Source organism: Cervus elaphus, chromosome 6 (genome assembly GCF_910594005.1).
Source record: "Cervus elaphus chromosome 6, mCerEla1.1, whole genome shotgun sequence".
NCBI lineage: Eukaryota > Metazoa > Chordata > Mammalia > Artiodactyla > Cervidae > Cervus > Cervus elaphus.
Window position 1 is genome coordinate 18,561,953 of NC_057820.1, and position 5,967 is coordinate 18,567,919.

Below are 5,967 nucleotides of genomic sequence, written 5' to 3' on the forward strand. Positions count from 1 at the left end.
TCCCTTGTTTCCTTCACCACTTTGTTTATGCCCCGACCTTTGGTTGTCCTTTCAGCCTTCCCTACACCAAGAGTTGACCTTGAAGAAAAGAGACCATCAGGCACAAACATAATATCCTCCCTCATCATGGAGATTGAATCATGATCAAAGTTCAATCCAGTCTATTTTTCTTCTCCCTGTCCCCTCTGCCACTTAATAAATTCAAGGCCCAATTTTCCACTGGTATTGTAACAATCTCCTAATTGGCCTCCTTGACTTTGCTTAAAATTCTTAAAATTTTAATTGGCTTAAAATGTGCTTAAAAATTAAAATGGCTTTCCGTTCCTTTAGCGTATAGGTCCTTCCATAACCTGGCACCTGCTGTTTTCTTTGGCCTCGATTCTTATTGCTTACCCCATGAATTCTGTTCTCCCACCCACACACTGGTTGAGCGATCTGGACAAACTGCCTCTTTCACCTTTTGCTTCTGTACCTTTAGTGCTGCTCCTTCTTCTCTCCATCTGGACTCTTCCTCTCCAACTTTTATGTTTATCAAGACTCAGGGTCTTCCCTGGTAGTCCAGTGGCTAAGACTCCGACCTCCCCATGCAGAGGGCCCAGGTTCAATCCCTAGTCAGGGAACTAGATCCCACATGCTGCAACTAAAGATACCACATACGTGCTAAGTTGCTTCAGAGTCGTTCGTGTCCAACTCTCTGCGACCCTATGGACTATAGCCCACCAGGCTCCTCTGTCCATGGATTTCCCAGGCAAGAATACTGGAGTGGGTTGCCATTCCCTCCTCCAGGGGATCTTCCCCACCCAGGGATTGAACCCACATCTTTTGTGTCTCCTGCATCGGCAGGCGAGTTCTTTACCACTAGTGCCACCTGGGAACCCCCAAAGATCCCACACGTCACAACAAAGATTGAAGATCCCCCGTGCTGAAGCTAATACCTGGTGCAGCCAAATAAATAAATATGTAAAAAAGAGAAAAGACCCAGCTCACACAGCAGTTTCAATGCCTCCCCTATCATCTGAGTAGCTTAAGTCATATTTCTTTGCTCCTATAGCAGTTTAGACATTTATTTTTGTACAGTTGATGATAGTCCACTAGTTTTTAAATTAGTTCTTAGGTTACTTTATTAAATGCAACTTACATGTTTATTTACATTCCCATAGACCTGTCAAAGGACACTAACAAAGCTAGTTTACCTGAAACTGCAGCACAACAAACTTAATAAGGCAAATCTGCATATTTAATGTAATATTTCTAAACATACCTTAAAAAAATTTAAAATACAATTTTAAAAAATTCTTATACATCTAAAAAAAGTCACACAAAAATTTAGTAGATCAAGTTCCCTAAGCATTTAAACACCTATATAAACACAAAACCTATATAAACCTATATAAACACAATTTGTACAAAAATGTCATTTTCTAATGCCAAAGTTACAAATTTACTATCCTAGCCAGAGTTAACAGAATTACCAGTTCAGGGCCTCTTTACCAAGTATGGTAACAATTAGCATTTGATTAGAGAATCTAGAAACAGGATATGGAACCACTTAGCATGTTGGGTTCAACCCCTTCCTATGCTTAGGTAGCAGATGTTGGGGTCATCTAAAGCAAAGTCTGAGACAAGGACTTGGGGTCCAGGAGTTTATCTGGGATGTCAGGAAGCAGGCATGAGAGATCAGGGAGAGTGAGATGGAGGAAAAGGAAAAGCCAGTATTGAGGTTTGTTGTTGAATTTGCTGCAACAAGCAATTAGAGTTCAGTTCCACCAGTACCACTGAGAAACATGGATGCCCTTCATAATTTTTCTCTTATTATTCTCATGTTTCTTAGCAGCTATCATTTCATACTCACTTTATTGTCAATTATAATTTTCACAAAGAACATCTGCTTCACATAAAATAGTTCTAAGGCCAAAGTGAAAGTGCTTAGGAACTCTCTTCCAACAGGAGCCGAGGGAAAGACATACAGAGAAAGTGTGGAAACAGGAAAAAAGAAATTATCTGGCTATCACTTGAAACTTAGTTTGGCTATTTGTGACTCGTTATCCTTAGTATTTTGATCTCCTAACCCTGAGGTAGTTACCAACAAAAGTGACTGAGCAGGTATGCACATATGCATTTAGACCACCGCAGCACAGAATCACATCAGTCTAATAAACTCCTTGTTTAATTAATTTAACAGAACACATGGAGGAGGATGGTTGTGTGATCAGGAGGTACTCTCTGGCAATGCTGAGCCTTGGCCTAAACATCATACCTGTCCCCCAGACACCCTACAAAGACCCACATCCCCAAAGAGTACCCTTATCCTAGGGCCAGTGCATCCTCAGAAGCTCTCTATTGTCCTCCACTGAATCAGGATTGCAAGAATGCCTGCCCCTCTGTAGCAGATCCCAACTGGCAAAATATTGCAACGTTTATAACTGGGGGAGGATAGGTAGGAAAACTCCACCTTAGATGGCTAGACCAGCAAACGCAGTCACTTTAGAATGTACCTCATCCCCAGAGGCAGGCATATAAACCTTTACCTGAAGTGCTTATCTGCCTGTTTGTTTGTTTTGGCTGCAAATGAATGGCAGTCTCTAGGTTACTATTTATCACTGACCTCCAGTCATATGTCCTTAACAGTGAGCTCATCTGTTTCCAGCTTCTGAAAGAGTAAGTTGCAAAGCCAGTTGGAACAAGTACAATTCAGCATGCTACTGCTCTCTCATCCTTGGGGCATGTCTTTTATTTTCACAGAAAATGTCCTAAGCTGAATCTAGTGACCTGATTGCAAACACTTGACTGTTTGTCTGTGTCTTTAAGAAAGGAAGAAGTTTATGCAGGTTTAGTTTCTATTAGGACTAGAATGGCTATACCTTTAAGTCCTCCTCTGACTTCTATATACATATCCATGTATATATAACATTTATATATGGAACATATATTTACAAATATTTATATAATATTGTCATATAAGAAAAAGATTTGATCTTTGCCCCTAGTTCTTGGCATAACGTCCCTGAAACTGTTAGAATTTCCTGAGTGGTAAGAGTGTCTTATCTTATTCATAAGGAACTCCCTTTGAGCACAGCAGAATTTATACTAAAGAGGGGACTTTTAGAAGTGATGGTGTTAATCGCTCAGTTGTGTCTGACTCTACGTGACACCATGGAGTGTATGTATCCAGGCTCCTCTGTCCATGGAAGTCTCCAGACAAGCATACTGGAGTGGGACATCCTGAAGGATGGGGGCTAGTAGCAAGAAGAACCAACCACCTGTTAGTGAGTTGGAACTTTTACTCCCACTCAGACCTCCAGAGGGGGCAAAAGGACAAACGACTGAGTTCACGGCCAGTGATTTTGTCTATCATGCCTATATGATGAGGCCCCCATAAAACCCCAAAGGAACAGAGTTCAAGGGCTTCAGGGTCGGGAAACACATGGTGGTGATGGGAGAGTGGTATCTGTCTAGAGAGAGTGGAAGCTCTGTGCTTGCCCTGTTCATCTCTTCCATCTGGCTGTTTCATAGTTATGTTCTTTTATTAAAAAAAAAAAAAAAAAGCAAAACTGATAATTGGTGAGTGAAACATTTTCCTAAGTTCTCTGAGTCACTCTAGTAAATTAATCTGGGTCTTGGGAACCTCCGATTTATAGCCAGTATGACAATGGCAAATGCATGCATTCTCAGTCATGTCTGACTCTTTGCAACCCCATGGACTGCAACCCACCAGGCTCCTCTGTCCGTGGAATTTTCCAGGCAAGAATACTGGGGTGGGTTTCCATTTCCTGCTCCAGGGGATCTTCCCAACCCAGGGATCAAACCTGTGTCTCTTGAGTCTCCTGTGTTGGTAGGTGGATTCTTTTACCACTGTGCCACCTGAGAGCAAAATGTTTCACCCCAAAATATGTCTCTTTGGCATGAGGATTACTGTAGACTGGTTGTTTTTTTAAAAAAACAAATGGATCAGGAAGAGCTTTTACCTCCTTCCCTCTCCAACTGCCTACAAACTGGAGAAAGAGGATGTGTTCCAGGAAGGGAGCTATCACCATAGATAAGTACAGTACAATGTGAGCTAGGTTTGGTAGACAGGGAAGAACCTAACAAAATCTGTTTGTTAAAATTCTCTGTCTGGGGAACTCCCTGGCTGTCAAGGGGTTAGGACTTCAGCTTCCACTGCAGGGGCCACAGGTTCAATCCCTGGCCAGAGAACTAAGATCCCACAAGCCATGCAGCATGACCAAAATAAAATAAAAATAAATAAATAAAACTTCATTCAAAAAACATTCAATAAAAAAATAAAGTTCTGTGTCCTATTATTTCTATATGGCCCAGCAAATATTTGTTTACCAAACATTCTCTCTGTGAAATATCTTCTTTCTCTTTGAAGTCCCAGACCCCTACCCTCTTCTCTTTAGTCCAGGAGATCACATATACCTCATTTTACCTGACTGTCTCTGGGGGCTCTCATGTTAGGATTCCTCCTACAAATGTAATTAAAATTTACTTTCTCTTATTAATCTGTCTCATGTCAATTAAGTCTGAGACTAGTCAAAAGAACCTAGAGAGGCAGAGGAAAACTTTTTTCCTCCCCAACAAGGATAGGTCAGAAGCACAGGTAACAATCTGGACTTTTGATGGGCTTCGCTGGTTGCTCAGAAGGTAAAGAATCCGCCTGCACTGAAGGAGACCTGTGTTTGATACCTGGGTTGGGAACATCCCCTGGATAAGGAAATGGCAACCCACTCCAGTATTCTTACCTAGAGAATTTCATGGAAGGAGGAGCCTGGTGGGTTACAGTCCATGGGGTCCCAAAGAGTCAGACACAACTGAGCCACTTTCACTGAAAGGGGGCTATCACCAATCTTATAGGACTCAGCCTAAAACCTGTGGGAGCTGATGCAAACTCCAGCTAGAGAGCGCCAGAATTGAGTAAAATTTCAGGACACTTGGGTGTTGCAGAAGCGTTTGATGTGTGGAAAATCCACACGTCTGGTGTCACAAGTCATATAGTGCTGTAGTTAAGAATAAACAGGTACGGGAGAATGTTTTTTCCTTTACAAATATCGAATAAAATTTCCCAGTGCCTGGATCCTGCTGTCTACAATTGAACAAAGTGTTCAGTATGGAAGCCCTTCCACATTCATTATGTTTCTTCTTTCCCATAATGCTGGAAGGAGGAGAAGGGGAAGACAGAGGATGAGATGGTTGGATGGCATCACCGATTGGATGGACATGAGTTTGAGCAAGCTTCCGGAGTTATTGAACTAGCTGTGAACTAGTTTCCTAAATTTATTAAGGACTATTTCCTAGGCCACCACCACTGGAGACTCAAGATATCACTGAATTACTGATCGGGGTTTTAAAGATAGGCACTTAAAGACTAACCTAATTCCCCAGAACACTAAAATTCAAACGCGAGACTTGCCCACAGTCACTCAGTAATGATTAAATGGGATAATACATGTAAAGTGCCTGTCAAGGGGCCTGGACACAGCGCCCCCCAGGAGTTGACTAGGAGAAGTGCTCAGACCAGATGTTCCAGCAGCAAGCTCACAGGACCCCATACACTCGCTGCCTCTGGGTTATACGAACTCTGAATTGACTATCAAATTTAAGGTTTTCATTTGCGCAATGAATGTCCCTTAACCCTGAATATAGCTTTAGTTTACATTCTTGGCTTTTGGCCGCTTGGTGACCTTTTAGCTTTAAAAAAGAAACCGTTGCTACTGCAAACCAGTATTGGGCTTCAGTAGATTTTTCTCAGGTGGTTTTATTTTACTTTTCCCTATATAACTGCTACGTATTTTGATACCAGGAATTCCTTTCTCTGAGGAACTCCTTCACAGCACTAGGTGACCGCGACACGTTCCATTTCACGTTACTCGAAAGGATCAGGCAGGCCACTGGGCCGTGGGGCCGGACCGACGCGGACGGTCATCCCGCTGACGTCACCGCGCAGCCTGCCGCTGACCTGACGCTCGG